Consider the following 27,523-nt stretch of genomic DNA (forward strand, 5'->3'; position numbering starts at 1 on the left):
CTGTGGGGTGACAGACTCTGTCCCCATCTACGGGGGAACCTCTGCCTGTCCCAGAAGGTGGATGGGTCCCAGTCACTAGAAACTTCAACTCAAAGCAGGGTAGCAGCTTCTCAGAGATACTCTAAAAGTGATTCCTCCACTGGCTGGCAAGTGTGGCCAGGAGAACTCGAGACTCCTTACCACTGGAATAACAGAAAACAATCAAAACTAAAGCTCACTGCATGTTTATTATGTTCATCTTGGTTGACTTGGAGACCAGCTCCACCTCTCCCGACACACAATTTGGGCTGACGGAGCAGCCGCCGTATGAAAGATACCAGTGAGCACAGCAACGGGAATGTCGCTGATCACAATTAGTCTCGGGCCACCCTTGTGGGGCAGGGAGTGCAATCCTGCGACAGCTCCGGAGGCCCAACGCCAGAGGTGTTCTCGGGACAGGACGGAACTGATGGCAGCCACATTTTCCCTGCAAAGTGTGCAGCGTCCCTGCACTCAAAAGTCCTGATCTCTCCCGGCTTCTCAAAATATCTTTCCCAAACAGTCCATGCGACAGAGGAAACCTTCTTCGGTGGCACAGTATAGTGATGCCCTTCTCCCCTCTGTTTCCGTGTCTCTTTCGCAGTTTTCATGCCTCTTCTGGAACGGTTGGGTTTCTTTTAACGTGAATTAAAAAATAAGTAACATGCAAAATACTATGATAGCATCTATTCATTCCCACAACAATCCATGGAAGTAAACAGAATGACACAATTTTAATATGTGGGCTTTTAAAAGACACAGGCTGAATTTCTATCAATCTCAGTAATCTTAAGTGATCACGATGTATTTTCATTAAAATACTTTATTGTTGTTTACAGATCACAGAAGTCGCTAAATATGTTCTCTTTCAAATGACCTTCACTTTCAACACTCATCCACAAGAGACTCAGTGGGCTGGCTGTTGGCTGTCCCAGCCGGAGGGACGGCGTGTTGGTATAAAAGTTGTTGTTCTCTGACCTGGAATCTCCACGGAGAAAGCAAGGCTGCACCACGTAGGAGCAGCCGGTCCTCTGGGCTCTGTTCCTAAACCACCCTCTCCTCCCTCTAAACAATCCCCCCGCCTTTAGAACACCCTAGTCCAGGCGAGGGGTCGCCAGGTGCCAGGTGCTGTAGGGAACCCACTCAATGAAATGAGCGATCCCTTTGAAATTAACATGAAATGCACGGTAACTCCAACGCCAACAGCTCTGGTGGCGTTTCCGGTGTGAACCACCCCCTCGGAAGGCGCAGTCCGGAGCTTCCTCTCCGCAGTATCGGAGAGTTTCTTCACTGTGAGCTGTCATAGCCACCGCGCACTACTTCACCCTCCCCAGCCGGGCCCCTCCCTCACACACGGCTGCGCGACCCCTCCCTCTCCGACGAAACACGGTGTGATCACCTCGGTATTAGTCCGCTTCATACAAATGAAGTGCTATAAAGCAATGAGGACACTCTCCTCTAAAACATGTTCAGAACTAAAAAAATTACACCTTAATTCTTGTTTTAAAGATTTTATTTATTTATTTCTAGAGAGAGGGGAAAGGAGGGGAGAAAAAGTGGGAGAGAAACAGCATGTCAGAGAGAAACTTCAACTGGTTGAATCTCGTGCACTCCCAACCGGGGACCTGGCTGGCAACCCAGGCATGTGCCCTGACTGGGAATTGAACCGGCAGCTTTTTGGTCTGCAGGTCGGCGCTCAAGCCACTGAGCCACACGAGCCAGGGACCTTAATTCTAATGATATAAATTATTGACATAAAATGTTCAAAATGGAAACCTTTGTCTTTGGGTTTGGAAATACATTTCTTGACAAGGTGCTGGGGACTTTTTAAGAAGTCATTTCCATCTCAGCACCAGAGAAGTTAAAGCCGGGAAACACACTGCAGGGGCAACAACGCTGGCAGTTTGGGAAATAACTACAACCTTGTACGCTGATCTCTTTGGTGAGCTGAATAAAGCATACCTCGGACTCTTCTGGTAGCCATGCTCTTTTTGACGTATTTTAAAGGGCAAGTCGCTTGCATTTTGTAAATATAATAGGTCATTTTCTTTCTTCTGACTTCCAGAAGACTTAGGACTTTTCCAAGGGGGATGCGGTCACTAGAGGACTTGAATGGGAGTGGCCACGATCTCACTTCCCGTCACCTGCAAAGAAAGATGTCCACGAACGTTCCCGTTCACTTGTTTCAGACTCTAGATCACGCAGTTGGATATTTCCACTAAATTTATTACATGAATTTAAGTTTTTTACTGTCATTTTATCTGGCTGCTTTAACCTACCAGCAAATTGTTTTCTTTACCTAACTTGCAGTTCAGTATACAAATAGGAAGTGCCTATTTTTTGTGCTGTATATTACTGGGAGCACAACAGTAAAGCCCTAATCCTGAGCAGTTTATCATCTAGTGGATATATTAACGGTGGGCAGGTACACGAACAAGCAAAACACAAAGAAGCGTGTGGCAAGTGCCGCACCAGAACCACAGGTGTGTCGGCGTACCGCGCTGGCAGGGAAGGGGTCGCAGTCAGCCAGGGAGCTGGGGGAGAGCTTTGCAGGAGAGTGGCATCAATCCTGGCCTGGACCTTAAAGCCCAGGCAGGATTTTGAGAGACAACATGGAAAACGAAGCATACTCTGAAAAGAGAAAAGATGAAGAAGCAGGGAGCGTGCACTTGGGAAAACTGAAGTAGCCTCGCTTGGCTGTGAGCCGTAGCATGGAGCACAGCAAAGAAGGAACAGGGGGAAGTGCAAAGTGTAGATTCTCAGAGCCGTGTAACGCTCCAGCTAGAAGGAATCTCAGTGACCCTTTGTCCAATGTTTTATTTTTGCAGATGTAGAAAATAAAGCCCCTTTTTCATACATTTCATTGTTTACATACTCTGTTCCAGAAACATAACTTCTCTTTAATGTGATTATTTTGTCCACTTCCATCACCAGGCTCAAATGTCTATTCAATGCAGTAGTTTGAGAGAAAGATAATAAGTTCCTCTGTGAAATACACATATACCTGAGAAACAGCTATCACATCTTTCTGTTTCCAGGTCTGAAAGCCAAAAGTGAAGGATGACAAATCCCCTTCCCTAAGTTTCCGTTGGTTTATTTAACTAAGTTCATAAATGTATTTGGCCGCACGGAGGAACGAGGCTGAGATGCACTTAAACTTCATCAAACAAGGCCTCCCTCCTAAACATTCTCACATTTCGGGACAACGCCACAGAAGAACTAATAGCGGCAGTTCCAGCACATTCCCAAGAAGCTGCTGAGCTTTAGGTTTGCTCCTGGGGCATTTTGCCAGGTGTCCCCAAACCTCCAGTCCCAGTGGGCATGGCCCGTCCCCTTGTGCACTCTCCCGTGCTGAATCGTGTCCTTAAACTCCGACACACACAGACCAAGCAGAAAACTTCCTCCACGCTCATCACAGCGTCTCCGCCCCCACACAGGCTCTGCCGCTGACATGTTAGCTGCAGCGCCCTCCCCTGCAACGCTCTCTTTTCACCTATTGTTTCTCCGTGGACACACACAGACAGCTAAGCTTGTGCTGCTATTCCCTCGGACGAGGTCTCACACCGCTGTGGTCTTCACAAGCTCCCCTCTCCAGTTCCTGACATACAGGAAAAATGAATCACCCGGCAAGCTCCCTGAAATAGCCAGGATAAAGTACAATGACCATTTCATCTTTTCAAGTTCTTGGAAGCTTGTCACCGTGGTTGAAATAGCTTTTCCTTTGTAGCTACTGAAATTTGCAGCAGTATCTCTGTCCATGGGCCCACTGGTGACTCTCTGTAGCACCTATTACTCCGGAAGTCATTTCCCCCGCGGCTGTTTTCCAGGCCCACTCAGGAGCACAGATCGGGCCTTGCCTCACTGCCTCTAAGTACGCTGCCCCCTGCTTTCAAGGTGAGTCACCTCTTGTTCGGAAAAGCGAGAAGCTGTTTATTTTCAGGGTCCGTCTCTGGTTTGCCTCTACACAGCAGGAGCTTGTTTTCCATACTGTTCTTTGAGGAAAGAATCTTCTAGACATGAGCCAGCCCCATGCTGTTAGCATAAGAGCTGTGCAGTGTAAATGAAGACGGATTTCACCCTAGCCCTCCACCCCTCTGCACTTAAAGTGCTTTCCCTTATACTCAGGTGGTGTATGCCCTGAATATTAGCAGAAGTTAATTTCATTTTATCTGCTCTGCTTGAAGCGGAGTCTTCAAGCCCAACCGTCAAATTTAATAAAGTCACACGCAAATGAGGAGGTCCTCATATTAACCGGAAAAAATGCCAATAATAATTTGTTCCTATTCGCTAGGAGAGATGCAGTAGCAACGTACCTTCACATACATTATAGACATACATATTTCTAAGGGAGGGGTAAAAAATGCTTAACATTGCCTACAGCATGAAGTAGAGACAAATCCAAAGACATAGACATATTTCCTGAAGAGAAGTAGCAACTTCTAGGAATTAAAATGGAAGTATTTACCCAGTATGGTACCACTACTGTTCCAACCTCACCCACCTAGAGTACCACCAACCAACCAGCCTCTATCAAGACACAGTAAGAGTTCTTCCACTCACTCCTCCATTCAACAAATATGAACTGGACACTTTCCATGTACTAGATATTATGCTGAGCACTACTGGTAAAAAGTAATAAAATCCCTGCCTATATGGAGATTACAACAGCTGGTAAATTAAAATAATAATTGATTTCTTTTTTTTTAATCTTAAAATCCTTTTTTAAGATTTTATTTATTTATTTTTAGAGAGGGAAGGGAGGGAGGGAGAGAGAGAGAGAGAGAGAGAGAGGGAGAGAGAGAGAGAGAGAAAGATTCAATGTGCGGTTGCTGGGGGTTCTGGCCTGCAACCCAGGAATGTACCCTGGCTGGGAATCGAACCTGGGACACTTTGGTTCCCAGCCCGCACTCAATCCACTGAGCTACGCCAGCCAGGGCGTAATAATTGATTTCTACATCTAAGAGGATTCACAGGAAGAGGGAATTGGACACAACTCTATAGAGCTCGAACTTAAAGGAAAGGCCGGGAAATGACAGTGAGGAGGATGACAAGGCAAGACACGAAGTGAAAAACAGGAGAATTTGTGATCTGCCTTCACACCACAGTCCTAGATTTCTGATGCATTGCACTAACACATACAATGCTGAGTCCACAAGAAATTAAATGAAATCCCTCAATGACAAATGGAAATGAACAATAAATCAAGGCAGTGTAGGACAGATGTTAATAGCAGAGAACCAGACCCTGGGGAAGCCGAGGTCCCCTGTGAGAGAATAGGGGTTAAAATGAAGTCTTGCACCCAGGTCCCCAGAGGAGGATGACACGGGACCACGCAAGGGTAGCCCTGTCTGTCAGAGGCGGAGCTGGAAAGCTTCCACACATCAACAGTGGGGACAGGTGAGGAAACCTATCTCTCAGCTGGAAAACAACGAAAGTTATTCTTTCACAAGAGTCTGAGGTTTAAATGGCACTGCTTATACAGAGAAGGTTGTGGAGGGGCATGGTGTCTTGCAGGAATAAATGCAAATTCCCTTTGAAGAACAGGGTTATCAACTCAAGTCCCTTAAGAATCGCACAGATTAATTTTAGCCCAAAATGTGCTCGCATGAACCAATGAACGTGAACTCAAGAAAACAGGCCATTGTGGCAAGAGTCAGCAGGAACTATAGAACCTTAAGACCTAAGACAGCAGATCTAACAGATACAATATAAAGAGCAAAGCATGAAATAAAAGATGGGATTTAAATTTGAGGAAAGACCAAGAATGACCCAAAACGACCAAAACAAATTTGACCAAAGCAAATGACCAGAAAAAAGAAAACTAAATACAATTGTCTAAATATATTATGCTAAACCCTTTCCACCCTTTTCCACAAGGCTCTCATCCCTCTATTTTTATCTGGCCTGGGCTGTCATCATATCGATCACACCATGACCCATGGCTTCTGACTGAGTGTGGTCCATGCGGAGCACAGGCAGGAGAGAAAGAGAGAGGAGGAGAGAGAGTCTAAGTGTTCCTAACCTTGGCTCCGCCCCTCTCTGTCTCCAGGGCTGGCTGGGCCTCTTGTAAGAAGGTCACAGAAGGTCAGTGCTCTACCCAGCCATCACTTCTTCCAGTTCCCGGTAACCTGTCCCTCTTCCAGTTCCGTCCCTGTTATTGCAGAGTTTTTGTACTCTTTCTTTATCCTACCTAACCAGAAAGAAAAGATAGACCACTACAAAGAAACAGCTATTAAACTGACAGCACAATTCTCAATAGTAACAGGAGAGGCCAGAACACCGTGGAACAATGTCTTCTAGCGCTGAGAGAAAAACTGTCGCCTTGGAATTGCATAACACTGTTATTCAGTAGCAAGTCCACAACAAAGGCAGCTTCAGATAAACAGAAAGCAAGAGCGTTTAACAGCAATAAACTCTCAATTACAATAAACAGACTTATAAAATAGGAAAGCTACGAAAAAAATAGAATAAGAAAATACAGTAAAGTGGCTGATTATAAGATCAATACACTGAAATCAATATTTCTATACACCATTAACAAATAGGAAGAAAATGTAGTGTTAAAAGAGATACCATTTTTTTATAACTACGATAAAAACTGAGGTGCCAAGTAAAATTAGCATAGGATGTAGAAGCCCTTTATAGAGCAAATGTTTAAATTGTATTGAAAGACACTGAAGAAGGGAGAGATACATTGTTCATGGATACAAAGATTATAATCAACATCATAAGAGGTCAAATCTACCCCAATTGATCTGTAATTGAGTGTAATTCCAATCAAAGAGAGGAATAGGGTCAGGAGATGGGGCACAAGCATGTTCCATGATTTTTTTACTAATACGCAGACTATACACTATGTTTTTATCCAAGATGTTTTATATTCAAGAACTACATTTAAGAAAAGGAGATTTCAGTATCAAGAAAAATGAAGAATTTTTAGCAGAATAATCAACATGAGCTGATACTACCAGGTGGTCAAGTGAGAAAAAGACGGAGCTACCTGGAAAATGCACCACAAAGACACATCTTAGTGACAAAACTAACATGAACAGGAGGTTCATTGGAGCTGTGGGGTAGAGTCCAGGCCATAATGACATGGGAAAGTACTCACATAGGAAAGGCCGAAGGACGCCTCCAAAATGCCTGGCTCTCCCATGGAAGCAAAAGGGGGGTAGCTAGCGTAGAACATGCAGTAGAGAGGGTGTTTTCTCCTTTTTAACATGTGAACATTTTGAATGTGTTCACTGTTTATTGGAAGGAGGCAGAGGAGAAGCAAAGATATGGGAAATAAGGAACTACAGCCATACAGAGATCCCCGAGATTTCAGGAGCCCACGCAGGAAGGGAGCCGGGATGGGGACAAGGCGCATGAGTGTAGTAGACTGGTAGCTGATTGGCTATGAAGTGTAATGCTTTCATCATTTGGAAACTAAGAGGTAAGAGGGCCGAAGGATACATCCCTCCCTAGCACCATTTTCTAGTGCTGGTACAAGTAGTAACTTCACACAGATGAGCTGGGAAATCTCACTGCCTTCACAGAGACATTGATTCCACCAGATCTAGATCAGAAACTGCTGGGTGGTTCCGTGTAGCAGAGTCCTCAGGTGCAGACCAAGGACAGGGCTTTGCATGAGTGGCTCTATCTGACTCCACAGAAGTTTTTAGGAAGACGAGCTCTAAGGGAAAATAAAGCAGTACGACTGTGCAGCTCACAGTGCCATTGAGCAAAGGAATTGTGAGTTGCCTGCTTTTGCATATTAAAACATTAATCTCCCCACGGGGGAGCGGCTCCGTAATTTCTCTGCAAATGTCTTCTACAAGGATTCACCAGAGTGAAGAAAGACTCCTCACTATCCATTAATTTAAAGAACATGGTTCGTACAGATCCCCTCGTGCTTTCAGTGAATTATGATTAGGCTGAAAACACCAATTCCTCCAGCGTTTCTCAGAAAGCATTTTTTCCCTCTTCCCAAGACGAAGGCCTATGCTGGGTGATCTGCGAATGAACCTCCCATGGAGACCAGCAAACAAATCTGCAATGGTCACACAATGCTAGCTCGCAACACTAGTTTCCATTAGGAGACGGAGGATTCTTCAAAAAATGAGATTGAATGCATGCTTATCTTAACGAAGAGCTGTCACCCAAGATGGGCTCAATTTCTTCAAATATACACTGTTCTCAAGGGTGTGGGTAAAGTCCCACGGAGTCTGTAGTGGTGGCACAAATAAGCCTTGGCATCGTTGGCACCATACGGTGTAAACAAATCTTTCCTTAAAACAAAATATATTTTGTGCTCGAGATTTATCTCCTAAGACGGCAGGAGGGAAAAACAATCAAGCCTGTACAATGGTTTTTTTCTACATTTAGCTTCCAACCTCTACAGATGGCTTTAACCGGTGGATTTTACAGAGGCGAACATGTATTTCTACTTCTGTGGAATGTCCTGAGTAGAAAAATTTAGTGGCAGGTAAAATTTGTAAAAATTGTACATGTGCCCAATGCATGTACAATAACCGTGTAAATGAAGCATATCAGATTCCACGGCTCTCCTGAAAAACACGGCAGATGCGTCCTGCCACCTATGGGGTTTTTTTAGGCCACAAAAGGATCGGGCTAGAATGTTCAAAGTGCATAATCAAAGGATTGCTGGGCCGTTTTATGCTCATAATCATCATAAGGTCTCTAGATATTTTATGCAGATACAGAATATTGGCTCAGGATATATATTTTTTCCAACAGATTGATCCGACCAGAGCTAAATACCCAGTTTTCTCAACTTAAATCAGAACCGAATGCAAAGAGAAGGATCCTGCAGACACCTACGTGGTTCTCAGCCACCCTGCCTCCTGGATGGGAGTAATCACCTTCACCCTTCTCAACCACAACGGGGGGGGGGGGGGGGGGGACAGCACACCCTGCCCCTGGTTACCGTGGCTGCAGGCTGCCCCGTGAGTAGCAATCATTTTCCTTTCCCGTCTGCCAGAGCTCCAGCTAAGAACCCCCAAATGGGCCTGGCAGGCAGGAAAGGCTACTTCTCACTCCCACTGCTGTTATTCCCTGAGTCCAACCGTGAGAGCCGAGTCCCGCGTGGCAGCTGTGAGGAAGGACTTTGCTCAGAATCTCGGCTCCACTGTTTCCTGAATACGGAACTGGAGCATGGCACACTTCCTCTGTGTGCCTCAATTTTCTCACCTGTGAGATGGGGTAACATCAGCGCCTCCCTCATACAATTGGGAGGAGTTAAAAAATGTTAATATGAGTGAAAAATCTGGGTATTCAATCAATGCTAGCTATTGTTATTTTTTATCAGAATAGATCAGGTGAGTTCCCATGAGGACATATTTTCCCCCATTTACCTTTGATGGCTGGTGCTCATGGCTACGACAGGGGTGATAAGGAACTCTGCGAATCACTCAGCCTGCAGAGGACAGAAGTTGACCCCACAGCTCTACAAATAGTTTGTCATTGTTTCCCACGGTCTACCTGCCAAAGTGTGATAAACACTTCAGTGGGCATTTTTCAGCAGGCTCTGATGCAGCACAAATCCTCAGGAAGGGCGACCCACATTCAAGGCGAGGTGCTTGGCAGATACTTGACCTGCGGCAGACCCTCATCCATGCCCACCCCTGCCCCTTTCCTTCACCTTGCCCCTCACCAGCCCTCCTAGACCATGTGCACAAAGGAGCAGGCACGTGCGTGTGCAACACACACATGCACACACACATGCGTGCACACACTTTTAAAAGACCAGATCCTCCCGTTTTATCAAGAGCTTAACTAACAGATTAAAGTCCTTATAGACCTTCATCACGAAAGCACCATTTTCAGTTCAGTTACTTTCTTACACCATATTCTGTCCTTTCCAAGCTCTAACTCCTTTCCATACCAACTGCCCTTTAAAAACATACTGATTTTTCTCAGGTAAAATAGGACAACATTTTTGAGGCTTACCATGACAATGGGTCAAAAAGATAAACTGGAGATGACCCCCTTCCTTGAGAAATTTGCAGTCTAAGAGGAAAAAATCAGAAAACCTAATAAAGACCCCCACAAACTATCAAATAAACCAATACCAAACGAAGACACTAAATTAAAAACTAAGACACCAAATAAAACCAATTAAAAGTAAACTGTATGATGGGGCTGCCAGAATTGTCCAACTATTATCTATAAGCCCAGACGCTGCGGGGTGGGGCGAAAGGAGGTGTACAGTTGCTCGAGTGGAAAACAATGCAATGATTAATAAGCAACAACGCAAGAGTCAGCTCTGCATCTCTGCTCACAACTGCGGGTCTGCTTCTGGCCCGCCCTGTGTCTGTGCTCAGCACAGGGACCTTCTCGTTCCCACTGACTGACCTTGTCAATAAGTACGCTCTTTAAACGTGAACTTGCAAAATGCATCTAGACTCATAAAATATTGTTTCTATGTCTGCTTTACAAAATGGGATCCAATTTAAAATTCTACTGTCAAAAAGTTAGAAAACAGTATGTCTCATAAGTAATATCTCAATTCCTCATTCACTCATATAATAATAAAGGGTATTAATCACGGTGATAAAATAGCTTGAAGACTCGCTACTCATTGAACACTAGCTCTGGTCTGACATCCCTTATTACACTCAGTCCTCATAACAGCTTTGCAAAGTGGGCGTTAATGAACCAGCTCACCAATAAGGAGACGGGCCTAAAATTCATCAGAGGGGACTTGAACAATTCCTGGCTTTCCCCACAGATAACCCCCCCGGCCCTCCTCCACTGGGCAGTAGGAAACAACTATGGATTTGGACGAGAATCTGTCGGAGGTTCTTAAATTTCACAGAAGAGTGTCAAATCTATCATTCTGTTTTACTCATGTTTTAGGCCTTAGGAAGCCATGGAGCACATTCAAACAAAACCACAGCCAGGAAACATCACGTTGACATGTGTATTGCTCATCTCTTCCTGGAGGATAGTTTGAACCACAGGCAATACGCTTAGCTTTTCCAGTTTGGAAGACATGCGCTCCGACCCCTGCAAGGGCCAGGCGAGTGACACACGGAAGTGAAGTGGGCTGGTGGGAGGGGCGAGGCTGTCACCTGCAGAACAGACATACCTGTCTAGGGACAGGTAAACTCAACATTCTAATATGTTTTCCTGCTCGAGAGCAGTTTCAACTCAATCTTTAAAACATGCTATGGACTTGGCATCTATTCTAGAAACTCTGGGTGGATGCTATACAAAATGTAGCAATCTCACTTACGATTCTTGGGGAGTCAACTGAATGCATTTGCAATTCAAACTTTTAACAAACTTGAATATGTGTATCTCTCTATTAAATATATTTAGTCACCTACCCCATCTGCAAAGAATCTATATAGTTTTCTTGGTTATATTCAAAACTGTAACTATAGGAACAAACAGAATAATCATGGTATTAGTGATTGTCAATATTTATAATACTCTGCTTTTATAGTATAGTTGATAACTCATTTTTATATACAATCCCATGTAATTCTCACTACAAATCTATCGGGTAGTTATTATCTCTACTTAATAGATGTGAAAATGGGCTCAGGTAGATTATAATGGCTTTCCCAAGACCACAATAGTCTAGATTTGGAAAAACCAAGGTTTATAACAGTTGTTTTTTTTAAAAATAAATGCAAGTCTTTTCAATGCAACACAGTTGTGTCTCCTAACGCCCGACAGAGCGAACCCAGAGTCAAAAGCCTGCCTGCGAAAGAGAGCTGCCACCCCCGCCGCACGGGCCCGGAGGGCTTCTACACGGGTCCATCCCCACTGCTCACCCAGACTGTCGGGGTGGGGGGTAGGGGGGACCTGGCAACATCAAATACTACTCAAGTAACAGCTACAGTTTTATCCAAGATCGTGGGATTTGGGTAGTGACTTGAAATGTCCCAATGTATTTTTCTACCTACAGCACCTCAAATCTTGCACTGAGTAGTACCCATATAATCAAATGTAACTTCTAAGACACGCTACCCTGAGTCAAGCCCCTGAATGTATCCGGTATTATCACGGCACTGCTGCAAAGGCTCGGCACCCTTAGCTGCGGTCTTACTGTAAGCCATCGCAAATCCCTTTTAGAAGTAGGCAGGGGATAAATAATGAATAAATAAAAAGACACATAAATAAAAAATATCTGCTTTCTGCCAGCAAAGGACAACCAGCGTCCAAATGCTGTCACATCTCTGAGGCAGTTGTTATTTGTAGAATGTCCAAGTCACACTTTCATAGCCCAAAACTGTCTCTTCTTTCTACTGAGTCCGATAGATTATTTAAAAACTTTTACCCACCGCTTTCCCTGTACTTTTCAACGTGCTTTTGGAGACCAGGCGGCCAACCACCTCAATCGCCCGGGTTTCCCCTGGCTTTAGCACCAAGCTCCTCAGCCCTGGGCAAACCAGGAGGTCAGCCATCCTGATGTGGAGCCTGAAAATGAACTAGAAATCTCCAAAGAGGCCTTTCAGGACTAAGTCTGTGTTTAATTCAGAGGCCGTTTATTTGATCCATAAATACGGCATAGTCGTATTTGAGTTTTGTAAAATATCAAGTATAAATAAACTGAACCTGTAACAATACACAAAAACCGGCTTCTCACACAGGCGTACCAGGCAGTACAGCTGGAAACTGGAGTAAATTAACATTGTTTTACATCAATATACAGTGTCGGTTGATATTTAAAAACAAGTTTCAATGCATAGCACTTGATGCGTTTTGAATCTGTTTCAGTTAAGAGTATGCAAATGGTTCGATCTAGGCTAAAAATATTTCTTTTTTAACCAAAAATAAAGGCATAATATTTTTAAGTAGGTACTAACTCTACAAAACCACAGTATTTTAAACTATTAGATGATGCCTAGTGGACTCACAAAACGACACAGTGCTCTAAATCCCAAGGCATATGCATCAGAATCCCAAGGTGAACGGTGTGTGGTTTGGAACCCACCGCCGTTTCCTCGATGTGCACTGTCTACACGGGTCTGTCTTTTCCCTCTCACACACCTACTCCCAGCCTCGTACCACCAAGGGATTTTGACGGAGAAATCCAAACAAGTGGAAGAAAAACACTCTTGAGGCTTTCAGAAGACTTTCGTCTCTGCCAGGGCATTGCTGTTTCAAGCATTCAACTCAAAAGAAATATAGAAACCTACACATGAAAATTAGAAAATCTTCACAGAAACAAATTAGAAGCTTTTCACTTGTTTTCACGTGCTGTTGAGCTCAATTATCTAGCCTATAAAATGGAAAGTGATTGCAGGGGGCAGGGGAGGTGGAAGATGGTATAGAGGGGATACAGGGTAGTGGGAGGGAGGGAGGGGATACAGGGCTGTTAGTAGAATGTGACATTGGACCCATCCACAGGGAAGAACCTGGCTGTCCCTAGATTCTCTCTTGGACTTTCTCTCCCGCCCTCTCTTGGACAGGGAGATGAGTGTGGCTCCTACCTCACACCAGTGCCTGTAGCTCACATAAAACTTCCATGTACTACACAAAACAACTGCCCTTGAAAATACTGTAACTGGACTCGGAGGTACGGATGGGCAGGCCTGAAGAGCCCTGAGCACAATGCCTCTCCCCCTCTTCTGCTTACAGCTCCCTGAGCCAGGGCGTCAGCAAGGGTGGGCGCCAGCAGAGGCGGGCGCCTGCAGCCTGAAATGAGCAAGTCTCGGCTTCAAGGAAACTGGAGGACTCCTGGGCATGAAAGCAGAGCTGTCTCTTCTGCATGATTCCAACAAGCAAACTGGTTTGTATACCAGGGTCAATGGAAGAGAGTAGAGTACGTCATTGGGTAGCATTTACAAAAGATGCGAACAAATTTTGTGTATGAAAATATTCCCGGATTTTCACTTTTAAAATCTCTATAACTAGAACACAGACCCAAATAAATGAGTTATAGCTTCAGGCTAGTTTCCCAACCCTGCCACTCCATTCATTATGGTAATGGGCCCAAGTTGATGATAACACGTAATTTCATCAGATTTGACAACTGGAAACCAAATATCAAATGGAGCTGTTCGCTGCACTGTATTTTGTTGCTGTACAAAGTAATACATATTTTTGGACAATTTTATGACATCTCATTACTGAGCTGTTGAAGAAGTTGAACTGTTATATATATATATATATATATTAATGTTTTAAATATTTATATTAAATGTATCCTCTTAGACTGACTTAAGGAAAATAATTTAAAATGCATGTGTGTTTAGAGCAAGGCTGGAGCCCAGGGGTGGGAAACAGAAGCCCTCAGGCCGCTGCGCCCTCCCGGCCTGGACAGTGAGCGGCTGTCAGGCCACACCCGGGACACGCGGGAGCACAGCTAACGTGGGCCCGTGGACTCACGCCGCAGAGTTCCTTGGTCCCTTTGGAGAGGGAATCATGAACAAGGCAAATATGTAGACAAAAATGGTTGAAGTCTAACATAGGCCCTTAACGCATAGCGAGAAAAATTCCCAAAATCAAAAGTGCACTGAGAGATACGCCACATTCCTGGATAATAAGATTGAAACTTATAAAGCTGCCCATTCTCCTCAATTCTATTTATACACTCAATGAAATTTCAGTTAAAATACAAAAATATTTTGGGGTGGTTTTACCAAATTATTCTAAAAATGAGTCCGGAAGAAATATTAGTGAGAAAGTCTTAAGCCCTACACACGAACACGAAGAAAGTCAACGAGAAGCCGCTATCGGTCCCAATAGATATCAAGCAAACACCGGCATTCAATCCTGTGTGATACTCATGAAGGAACTGACAGAACAGAAGAAGGAATGAAATAAGTACACCAGGACCAGGAACCCCCCCTACAGGAGGGAGGAGGGGCAGGGAAAGAGAGAGAGAGAGAGAGAGAGAGAGAGAGAGAGAGAGGGAGGGAGAGGGAGAGGGAGAGGGAGAGGGAGAGAGAGAGAGAGTGTTTACCTCTAAAATAAAATATCCAATGACGGGACAGGGTTACAAACAGGTGGAAAGCTCCTGCATGACAGATGGCCTGTAGGAGGCGCTGTTGTTATTGATGATGATGATGGTGATATTATTCTTTGACGCTGTCACAATTATCTTCACTTGTCCAGCTAGCAAACATTTTTTTTTTAAGATAGTAGCCCTCTATTCTGGTGAGGGTGGAGTTGTGACTTACATACTCCCATGGAGAACTAGAATGAGGGCGATCTTTCTGGAAAGCCAATTGGTAACATGTTGAAGGAGTCTCTAAAAGGCTCATGCCTTGTATTCAGTATATGACTTCCAGGAATCACTCCTTAAAAAATGAAAAATATAGACAAGGAATATCGGCAAGTGGATTCATGCAAAAAATATTTATCACCATGTAATAACAGTAACAAATGCCAATCATGTAAAATTCGAAGTTGAGAGGATGGCTGAGCAAAAGGAAATGGTCCGTATACCCAATTACCAGACAGCCACAAACAAGGTGAGAGCAGTGTTCACATGCATGAAGGAAGTGATTTCCTTTTGTATTCACTTTTGCAGACCAGAGCAGAGCTTAGCACAGTACCTGGCACATAGTAGGTACTCAATCAGTATCTACACTGAACTGAACAACAGAATTCTGAGCAAAAACAAAATCAGAGCCTTCATTTTCACAAACACACACACACTTGCACATACTACACTCTCCATGTTTGTAAAAGAATCACAGGAAATCCTAGAAGGAAACATGATGAATGCTAACAATGTCATCTTTGGGTGATTTTTTTCTTCTTTGCTAGGTTTTTCTCCACTTGCCAACTTTTTTAATGAAGATTTATTACAGTTATGATTAGGAAAAATGAGTAGAAAAAAGAAATAATGAAAGAGATCAACTAGAAGGCAACTGGCTCCATTATTCCTCATTACACTGTGCCCAGCACGCACCATTCTTCACTCCCACCCAAAACACGAAATGGGAATGAGAGGGTGGGCTATGGGAATAAATCAGGGGGCAGTCTTCAAACCACAGCCCAGGGATGAAAACATTACAGTAAATTCCAAAAAAAACCCTCAAAATCCATGTGTCTAATATTGAGAAAATGATGCAGGTGCTTTGCTCCCTACATAATTTAGGCATATAAAAATGCGGTATGACATGAAACCTTTAGATAACAATTACTCATTTTCCTCTACAATTGAACTAGCCATCTTCTTGAGCACATACTACTACAAAGGTAGTATTGGTTACTGTCAATTTTTTGAAATCTAAAAAAAATTCTACTCATTCAAAATTTCAACTCGACACAAAATCTAAAAGGTCTACTTTAGGAGATGCATGATGTTCTCCAAGGGAAGGACCAAACAATTTCCCAGACCTCCAAGGTCTCAGACACTCTCACCAGGGATCATCAGCCCCAGAACAGGACGTGCCATGTCACCGGGAGCGGCAAATCTCCTGGAGGGGTGACCACTGGGCCGACCACTGGGACGACCACTGGGACGACCACTGGGCCGCTGCCTGGACTCCAGCCCTGAGAGGCCCGTTCCCAGGTTGGTGTGATTTAAGTTCACACCTCAACAAAACTACACATTGCTACATGTCATGTACCATTAAGACACATGGTGAAATCATGACTCAGTGCAAACTACATTCTTTTCTTAATATATTTTATTGATTATATTACAGTTGTCCCATTTCCCCCCCTTTATTCCCCTCCTCCCTCTACCCCGCTCCCACCATCATTCCCCCACCTTAGTTCATATCCATGGGTCATACATACAAGCTCATTGGCTTCTCTATTTCCCATACTATTCCTAACCTCCTCTTGTCTATTTTCTCCCTACCAGTTATGCTTCTTATTCCCTGTAATTTTTCTCCCATTCACCCCACTGCCCCCTCCCCACTGATAACCCTCCATGTGATCTCCATTTCTGTGAACCTGTTCCTGTTCTACTTGTTTGCTGAGTTCATTGTTGTTTTTGGTTTTGCTTTTTTAGGTTCGGTTGTTGATAGGTGTAAGTTTGTTGTCATTTTACTGTTCATAGTTTTGATCTTTTTTTTTTAGATAAGTCCCTTTAACATTTCATTAATAAGGGCTTGGTGATGATGAACTCCTCTAACTTGACCTTATCTGGGAAGCACTTTATCTGCCCTTCCATTCTAAATGATAGCTTCGCTGGATAGAGTAATCTTGGATGTAGGTCCTTGCCTTTCATGACTTTAAATATTTCTTTCCAGCCCCTTCTTGCCTGCAAGATTTCTTTTGAGAAATCAGCTGATAGTCATATGGGAACTCCTTTGAACTGCCTCCTGTTCTATTGCTGCTTTTAAGATTCTCTCTTTCTCTTTAATCTTGGGTAATGTAATTATGATGTGGCTTGGTGTGTGTGCCTCCTTGGGTACAACTTCTCTGGGACTCTCTGAGCTTCCTGGACTTCCTGGAAGTCTATTTCCTTTGCCAGATTGGGGAAGTTCTCCTTCATTATTTGTTCAAATAAGTTTTTGATTTCTTGCCCTTCCTCTTCTCCTTCTGGCACCCTTATGATTCGGATGTTGGAACATTCAGAGTTTTCCGAGAGGTGCCTAAGCTTCTTCTTATTTTTTTGAATTATTGTTTCTTCATTTTGTTCTGGTTAAAAGTTTATTTCTTCCTTCTGGTCCAAACTATTGATTTGAGTCTCAGTTTCCTTCTCATCACTGTTGGTTACCTGTACATTTTCCTTTATTTCACTTTTCAATGCTTTCACTTTCTCCTCTCTTTTGTGGTCTGTCTTGCTCCCCAGTTGTTCCTCCTGGTTTATCTGCACACAAATGTGGGACTGCCCAGTCCACCAGCCGCTGCCTTGTGACGAGTCCTCTCTGCCCAGCTGCCTATCTGGGCCCCCCCCTACTGGTTTAGATGAATGCTTCTTCTTTAACTCTTTCATTGTCAGAATTTTGTACAAGTTCAATTTTCTGGCAGTTCTGGTTATTTTTCCTTTTTAAATTTGCTGTTGTCCTTCTTGTGGTTGTGCAAGGAGGCAAAATGTATCTACCTATGCCTCCATCTTGGCCAGAAGTCTCTGGAATGCAAACTAAATTCTTGTACACCAAGGCCTGCTACATCTGCAACCTGTACCCCACAGGAGTCAAAGGTACATGAGACAGCTGTGGAGGTCAGGTATGCAGACAGTTGTATTTGTTTTCATCTAAGAAGCCTAATGCAGTCATTGGTTAAAAGAAGGTGCTAACTGCCTAATATATTTGATGCACACTTCTGTTGATTAAAACTCTATATATGACATAGAATATGAACTGAAATTCACAAACTGATTCATAAACTGATTTTCAGTTTATTTTCATAAACTGAAATTCACTCCTTAATTATATAAAGTCCGCCATTCAAGGGCTTCATTTCCCTAATGCCAAAATTCAAGTGCTTAATTTACCTAATGCCAAAATTTTTGACTTTTTAAATGAAATGTGCAGTGTTTATACTGTAATCATATTTTAAATTTTCCTTCATGCGATACCTATTTTTCTAGTAGCAGCTTCATAAGTGTATTTCCTTTGGTACAATTTCTAGGATTTTCTCCCAAATACTCCAGTGAGGGCGAAGTGACTACAGACACACAAACAACAGCCATGATCTGACAATTTTTCAAGTTGACAGACAAGTACATGAGAGTTCACTGTGCTATTCTGTATTTTTATTACTATGTTTGAAATTTTACACAGTAAAAAGTTCTTTTTTTAAGGAAGTGCTTTTCTCAATGAGGCCAGTTTACGTTGACTAACTCTTCACTTTGTTTCCATTCCCACAGCAGCCACATTCAGTGAACATGGCTGAGATGCCCGCCACATTGACCTTGAAGGGGGTGCCAATGACATGGCTAGACAAGGTGGAGCTCCCATTCTGGTGCACAGGTGACGGAATACATCCATTCACTCTTCCATGACCCATAGTTCAATCATCCTGCCCCAGCCAGGGATGCCTCCATCCAGACTAACCAAGAACAAATGGTGGAGGTAAGTGCAGCCGTCACAGTTACGGGTGCACGACGGCGCCACGTGGCTGATCCAGTTCGGTCACTGCGGTGGTGGTCAGGCTGTCACTAGGACAGGGGACCTCAGGGGATCTGTGGAAATGTCAGCGAGAGAAGCTGCACTTTCTTTTTCATTGTCCCAAGGGAAAGAGAGAGAGAAAAATTAACAATTCTAGCCTTCGACTCCTAGAAAGAAGTTACTAAACCCGTGTAATGACAGGATTAGGATTAAAACACAAATGGTTAACACAGTGTCCATTTTAGAATGGCCACATTCTTTTTCTATTGTCTTCATTTAATGTTCCCTTTCCCTTTCTCTTAACCCAGTCATCATCAAAATTTTGGCACATTTAATTCAATTAATTCCTAACAATTCCTCACATAAACAGATCCCACATAAAAGCAGAATATATTACATATTACAATCAAATCCTTAAAGTATAACAAACAAGCTCTTCTAAATATACTGCTAAGGATGTAGTTGCCTGTTGATTTTAATTTCATTAATTCACTTAGGATGTAAATAAATTGGGTTTAAAAGAAAAGCTTTACTGATGAATACATTGCAATTACAATGACCCACGGCTACTAAGTATTGCACACTGCCACCTAGTGCCCGGCGTCTCTCCGTCCAAAAGCACAACGGGCGTCTTCCTGAAAGTAGGACTCTTCGATTTTAAAGCAGTTTATCCAGAAAGACAGATCAGAAACATATCTACTTTTGTAATTGCTTCAATATAAGAAATCCATTAGAAATAAAAAATGTTTAAAGGGTGATTTTTTTTTTTAATACTGGGCATCAAGTATGCAAAACATTCTATTAGGAACGTGATGCATGCCGACGCTCTGAGCGGAATATGTGGTTGTCTAGCAAGTTTGGCATATGAAGATGCCAAACAGGATAGTAAATCATCACTAATGACACTTTCCAAGCTTTCTTCAGGGCTCAGCTAAAATCTCCCCCCATCTACAAGTTATACTTTCAATTTAAAATGCCACTCGCTTTCAGTTTGACTTTATTTTCCCGGGATGAATAATTTTTGTGTTTGAGTTTGTGCTAATCGCTAGAGCTCATCTCTGATCTTTTGGCTTTTAGAAAAATAAATCTCCATGAAAATGAAGTGAGACCCATTGGAAAGAGTGGATTAAGGAAGGGATTGACTTTGCTACTATTAGGGAGTACATTTTATTTGCACCATTGTATTCAGCCGGGTCTACTTAATACACTAGAACAACATATTTTAAGAACTAAGGCGAGAGATGACTCACATGTCTGTCAACTGAGTTTTTCATTGTGAAAAGTATTAAAAGGATTCCATTTAAATCATTGTTGTGTAACTTTTTAACCATCACACTCCCTTTTGAGAAACATACAAATCTCATGTCCTCCTTTTAAAGTATTCAAAACGTACAAATGATATATTAAAAACAAGTCATACATAAAAATGGTAATAATTATATTTTTATTTTGGTCTTGGATACTTTTCATTGTTGTAGGTGCTCCAGGAAGGCTGCTTGTACACCCCACAAACGTTTCCATCCTTGGGAATGTGGAAAAGAGAGAACATTGTTCAGCAATTTCAACATTAGGCCTGTTGCAGTGTTTCACTTTAATAACTGGAAAAGGCAAGTTAAAAATAGACAGACAGATGACAGACAAATGTATGGGAAGGAAGAAGGGAGAGAAGGAAGGGAGGGAGGGAGGGAAGTTGGTCTGTTGAGTTTGTTTCTCCTTTAAAGGAACGGTGGCCTCCATCCCCTTGAATTCATTAATTCAGATAATTCCCAGAGGAATCTCAAATCAAAGTCACATGATCTAGAAAACTTCTCAAGATTCCCTCTAATCAGCTTAACCAAATGATTACTGCCAAGTTGACTTCGCTTCGTTCTGCTGTTTTAAAGCCTCCGCCACACAATTAGGACGCCTGGTTGGCACGGCTGCCCAAGTCAGAAGGCAAACCTTACAATACTGCAATTTAAGAAACTCAGTTTGGGAAACATGATTTACAAACCCATGTTGTATTGAAAGGCAGCACTTTACCCCATGTTGGAATTACATCTATGATGATAGCTCAACATTCGGTCAAATTACAGTCAATGGTAAAAAACGTTTAAAGTTGTTACTCCTCGCTATTTCGTTGGCCTTATGGTATAACCATCTAAAACAAGAGAGTAAGAGAGTTCCAGTCAACAAGACAGTGATTACAACTGTGCCTTCTATAGGAAAAAAAACCACTGATATACAATGTAGCTATAATAATAAAATTCCATAAGAATTTTTAAAGTGCTCCCATTAATCTGTGCAATAATAAAAAAATGTATAAAGTAAATGAACAAACAAGTCTTGACTCAAATGAAAACTCTGCCTGAGACTCCGAAGATTCCTTAAAATTTTCTCACATATCTTAATGTGCTTTCTGGGTACATACGTCATTTAAAAGTTTTGGAAAACAAAGGCTGAGTTCCTCTTGCCCACCAAAGTGCAATCATAGCATCACTGGATCTATTTAAAAATAAATGTTTACACTGAAATTATTTGTCTAATAACCTCCTTTCTTAAGCCTGATTATAAAAGTATGGGTATTCATGAGGATGAGGACACCCTAAGAAGCTCTGTCATCAAGGGTTTCCAACTCAACATTGAAAAGTAGCAACAACAACTACCTGGCTGGTGTAGCTCAGTGGATTGAGCGCAGGCTGCGAACCAAAGCGTCGAAGGTTCGATTCCCAGTCAGGGCACATGCCTGGGTTGCAGGCCATGGCCCCCAGCAACTGCACATTGATGTTTCTCTCTCTCTCTCTCTTTCTCCTTCCCTTCCCTCTCTAAAAATAAATAAATAAAATCTTTAAAAAAAAAGTAGTAACAACAGAGCCCATGGAGCAGCTTGTCCAGGGCTGTTGAAAACTTAGGGCACAGAACACAGAAGAGACAAATGTGTAGAGCTTTCAACTGAACACTAACATTTAACTTGAGATTATTTAAAACAGCACATTTCTATCTATTAATAGCCCCCTGGTTATGAAAGACAAGGATTTTTTCCATACCAATTACAAAAAGTATGATACTTGTGTAAGCAGTATTAATTAGTCCTGGCTGGGGATTGTGCACTGTGAAATAAGAAAATGCAATAGATACTCGGTAGGCATTTTATTCACTAATAATGACTTTGCCATTTTTTTTTAACTTTGTATTCTCAGATGTCAGGTACTTACCTGGAAACTGACATCCATTTGGTTGCTAAGAGATCGAAGATTGGTTTGCAGGGGTTTTTTCTCTGTCTTTGGGAGAACTGCCCTCTTGGGTCTTGCCTCAAAGTACAGAAAGTTAATCGTTCTCCACATGGGGGGTTCTAGTCCTTGTACAGGAAGAAACTCCCAGGTTTCCAAAGAAAAATGAATTACTTTCAATGTGCACAATTTAGAACCGATATCTGGCTTTTCCCTAAACTTAATGATGTTCTATTGTCACACAATTAAAATATAATATCATTATTTTATAATCAGACTTAATGGATGAGCCTGTTATGAAAATTTTGCCAAAAATGTTATGAGAAATGAAGTCATTCGGTCCATGTGCATCCCCAAAGCGAAGTTCAAACCCAACATTTTGAAAGTATTTTATGCCTAAAACTTTGACCCTGTGCCTCTTCAAACAGCTGCTGCGGGAACTAGACAGAACTTGACCTACCTGGGTTTTGTTATACTTGGTCAAAGGATCAAAGGCAAAGTCCAGTTATAAATATGCACATCCTCAGTGCTCATCACAAATGTGACGCGTTTACCACCAATGTCCACAGCGATCTGCCTACTCAAAGAGAATGAGAACGTTCTGCTAAAATCAGAGCAGTATCTCCATCAGCACGTGCTTCCTGGTGGCACTGCGCACCGAGGCTGTCTTCCCGTGCACATTTCATAACCTTTCAAGGACAGCCTTCGAAATCCCACGCTAAAGAAGCGCGCTGAGGAGGCACCCGGTTGCAGTCGCGTGCCGTGGTACCCCAGACCCCAGCGGATGCACGTCTAACGCCTGCGCGCTTAGCCCAAAGCCACCCAACACGTGTTCCGATCTCACGCCAATGCTTCCTTGGAGTGTAGGGCCAAGGAACACAGGGGAATGCATTTCTCTGTCCACTAAGTGGGACGACGCCCACTTGTCCCGGTCTCTCTTCACTCAACTTCTTGCAGCTGCCCTACTGGCGATTCCCTGCTCTTTATATCCTGCCTTAGCGTCATGTCAGATTACTGCCAGTTCTGGCCCAGAGCCCACTAAGGAAACTCCTGTTACAAGCAAGGTCTTTGAACTGCAGTTGGACACCTATAAACGGGCTATCTGGGGCCCATCTTGAGGGGAAGAAGATGCATTTATGCTGTCTTCTAGGCTTTTACTTATTTTATAGAGTCACACCTTTTTAAACAAGTTCTGTCACACCGAGAGAAAGGAGATATGCAAAACGCAACACCTGGAGTCGTAAAACGTAATGACCTCAAACAACATCTCAGTAAACCTGTTCCCCAGAAGGAGAAACAGAGGCAAAGGAGCGAATCTGCATCATTAAACCAAGAGTAATAGAAAACCCTCCCGGGTGTTTCCGGTAAGTTTTTGCAGCAGCAGCAGAAACCTAATCAATAAGCAGATCCTCGCTCTTCCAAAACCTCCTGTCCCCACACAGAAGCTGCTGGTCCTTCTCCACGGGGAGGTGGGGGTTGGGGGTGGCGGCAGAAAGAATCACCCAAAAGGAGGCGATTGCACAGGCGTGGGGAGGGGCAAAAACGGTCTGTGCAATCGAGCACCCTCCTCTGGGTCCCAGCTACCAGCCTAAAAGTCGGCGCGGGAGCCAGCCCCTCCTCGACCTCCTGGGGCCTGGGCTCTCCTGCCAGAGGCGCCCCGAGGGCTGGCGGGGCTGGTGGGGCTGGCAGGGCAGTTTTCAGACTCCAAACACTGATTCAGCACCCCCGCCCCCCGCCGCCTCCCCACCTGCAGCCTCACTCCTAGGCCGGCGATTTCTGACCCTGTAGTGAGACCTGTTTCAGGTAGGACAAGTGATGCTCGGTGGCCAAGAAAGAGCAGACCTGCCTGGTTCCTTGGCTGGAACGGGTTGCTGGGGGCGGGGGTGGGGTGCTCTCGGAGAGGGGCTCTTTAGGAAAACCCAGGACTTGGGGCAAGTGAAAGCTCAACACCAGTGATCCTCACTCCCACTCCTACCCCCACCCCCACCCCCCACCTTCGCCTTCACGCCCAGGAGAGGCAGGGGGACAGGGGGAGGGCAGCGGCAGTTCTTCGGCCCGGATGGGGTTGAGAGCGAGCCCCGAGGCCACCGCAGGTGCTCCAAAGGGACCACACAGGTGGGCGCAGCCTTGGAAGGTCAGTGAGGCCAAAGCTCCGAGTTAGCGGGGCCCAGAGAGTGTGAGTGGGTAAGGGTGAGCACGCGCGCTGGCCCGGCCGAGGGGAGCTCGGAGAGAGGGTGGGAGCAGCCTCCGGGGTACCCCAGGCACCAGGGAGACACAGCCCACCCCACCCCTTCCTTAGGCGACAGGGCTGGAGGGGCTACGGGGGCTTCAAGGCTGAGAAACTTGATGCAAAACAGAAAGGCTCCCCACACCAGGACGTGCCCCTGCGCTCGCGGCCCCGCTCCATCGCCTCCCGAATCACCCCTCGTCGCCCACCGCACCCTGCAAGGCCCCCGCGAGCCCTCGGATCCCAGACGGGTAATTACCTCCCGGAGGCGGAGTGGGGGGCGGCGGCGGCGGCAGCAGCAGACACTTTGAGCCCGACTTTCCGGCGTTCGCGGGGTGCGTGTGCGCGCAGAGCAGAGCCGTGACCTGCTATTTATAGACGGGAGCCAGGCGCCCGAGGCTGCGAAGCCAGAGGCTGGGAGCAGCGGCGGCGGCGGCGGCGGCGGCGCAGGGCGCGGGCCGCGGCTCCCGAGGCTCCCGCCGCTCCCCGGGGCTCCCGCTCTCGCCGCGCTCTCCGCTGGCTCCCCTCCCAAGCCGCCGCGCGCGCCCCGGCGAAGTTGTCACCAGCGCGGCTGCCTCTCCGACTGCTCACACGCCCCCTGGCACAATTGCTACTTTCTCCCCCCCACCGCCACCCTCCCTGCTCCCCTTCCTCCTCTGCACGTTCCTAGCGGTCTCCTCCCAATGTCACCCGCGGCCGAATACAAGCAGCGGCGGCGGTGACAGTCGCGCAACTGGCGCAGCTCGCTCCCCGCTACTAAGGGAGTGGAGTTGGCGCCCGGGCCACCTAGCTGGAAATGACCAAAACACGTTTGCTCTGTGTGCTGACACCCCCGGCCCTGACCCTCTGCTAGGACCCTCTGCGAGCGGGGACCGTCGCCCAGCCCTGGCTGGGAGAGCACCGCTGCGGGGTGGTGATGGTGGCGAGGGGTGACCCGGGGCCGCCACTCTGCGGCCGGGGCGGGAGAAGCCACTGGAGGAGGGCACTGGCCGCGTCAGCCCAGACCCGGGGAGGGGTTTGGGGAGCGGGGAAAAGCGATTTCCCCTGCCCCTTGGTCTTCTGCCCGCCACCACCCTGGAACCTGTCCCTCTTGCCGCCCCCCTCCGCTGCTGCCGGAGTAGAGGTCTGGCGGGGAAGACCGGGGCATTGGCTCAGCGCAGCCTGCGGCCCCCCACCGCCATCCCCACGTTGTGGCTGATGACTGAAGCCGAGCCAATCCCAACAAGCGTGTGCTCCTTTGGCAGCCTGGGTGCGTGGGGACAAATCCGCACTCTGCGTGTTTCGAGTGTCAGGAAAACGGGGTACGTAATCACAGTCTGAACGGAGGCTCAAACTCCCCCACTTCCTCGCCAACAGCGCACAGGGGAAGGCAGGCAGCCTGGTTATTCCCGGCTGCAGGGTGGAGGGTAAAAGAGGGTCCCCCATCTGCGCCGTACAGGTGCCACCTGGCGGTTCTCTTAGAGAGGTTTTAACTGAGCTGCTCAAAGGTAACGCGGCGAGCCAGTCCACACCAGCATCCTCAGCCTCTTCCCTTCCCGAGGGCACCTGAATTTCTTATTTTAAATAAAAAGAGTGAGCTTGCTGCTATGCACGGGCTACCTAGGCCACGCAGAGAGAATGGGATCCCCAAATTAGGGCGGTGACTTGGGGCTCAGTCTTGACAGTTACACCAAGTGGGAAGCTGCAGCTGCCTCCAACTGTCACCCCTGCTGTCACTTCCTGCATCTAGGCCTCCGCTCGCTCTCTCGCAAACATCCACTGCCAGGAGGTGAGAGGCTTTACCAACCAGAGCAGAAACTTCGCTGCCTCTTGCTCTCCCATGGCTCTTCCTCGGGGACTGGAGCAAGGCCCAACATGCTGTAGTTTCAAAAAGCGTTTATAGGAGGAATTCACTGATGCTGTGGGCCAGAAGCCATGCTTGTTCCATTTTCTCCCCGGTTCCATTCTTTCTGCTCAAGCTCGTTCTGATGCGCTCAGCCACCTTCGCAGGCAGAGCTGGATGCACAGAAGGAGGAGGGTGAGTGACGGTCCAGGCAGGGCTGTGGGGGTGCAGACCCCACCTGAGGAGCCCCTTACACAGATGTCTCCTCCTCGGGGCAGCGCTGACATACCCATGCCGCAAATCACACGGTCATACTTGGGGCTTGACGCGAGGGATGCACCCTGTTTGTAGAAATCTACTAAGGAGATGATGCCGCTCTCCCACGGGGCAATAGCTCCAGCCTCTCCTTGCACTACAGTGAGACTGAGTGGGCATTAGATCATCACGGTGCCTGACCTTTGCACTACATGGAAAAGATGCTCAACACGCCTGTCCTCTAACTTTAAATGTGCATGTGTTTATGAAGACTGACCCAGTGCCTGAAGTAATGAAACATTCCTTAAAAAAAAAAAAAAAAAAAAAAAAACAGTTGAGCCCTGGCTGGCGTAGCTCAGTGGATTGAGCACGGGCTGCTAACCAAAGCATCTCAGGTTCGATTCCCAGTCAGGGTACAGGCCTGGGTTGCAGGCTGTGACCCCCACCCCAGCAACCACATATTGATGTTTCTCTCTGTCTTTCTCCCTCCGTTCCCTCTCTAAAAATGAATAAATAAAATCTTTTAAAATAAAAAAACAGTTGTAAAATAGATACATCGATACAGCTACTGTCTGTATGGAAATGGACGCTCAGTGTGAGATACCCAGAAAAAACTTTTAAAATTAAAATCCAAACATCTTGCTGACCAAGACGCCTTTTACAGGGCAGCCTGAGGAACACGGGCTGTGCCTGGGTGTGTGTCCTCCAGGAAGTTTAAATCCCGGGGCAGCGGAGGGAGACCACGAATCAGACACGGGTACCACATGGCATTTTAAGTTGGCAGAGCTTTCCTTGAATCAGGCTAGAGGATTCGGATGTTTCTATGGTTTATTAAACTCATTCAGCATCCATTTTTACAAACCTTGAACTTGTAGTCATCTGTGCCCCCAAAACTTAACTCCCAACCGCCAGTGAAGGACAACGTATTTTTCATTTCCTTCTGAAATATCTTTGCAGGGCCAGAGGCCAAAGGTGAATTCCCACCAGCTACCTGGCTGTCTGAAGCAATGAAGTC

At 45.4% G+C, this 27,523-nt stretch overlaps 1 protein-coding gene across 1 annotated transcript in view; it reads right to left on the reverse strand.

Moving 5' to 3' along the window:
• Positions 1-24,878, reverse strand: part of INPP4B (inositol polyphosphate-4-phosphatase type II B) — a 517,613-nt gene extending 492,735 nt beyond the window's left edge. Inside the window, exon 1 of the mRNA XM_028521080.1 lies at positions 24,691-24,878. The gene's annotated coding sequence lies outside the window, so the exon portion shown is untranslated. The remainder of the gene's footprint in view (positions 1-24,690) is intronic.
• Positions 24,879-27,523: the final 2,645 nt, after the last annotated feature.

The sequence above is a fragment of the Phyllostomus discolor genome, chromosome 8 (assembly GCF_004126475.2).
Source record: "Phyllostomus discolor isolate MPI-MPIP mPhyDis1 chromosome 8, mPhyDis1.pri.v3, whole genome shotgun sequence".
Classification (NCBI taxonomy): Eukaryota; Metazoa; Chordata; class Mammalia; order Chiroptera; family Phyllostomidae; genus Phyllostomus; species Phyllostomus discolor.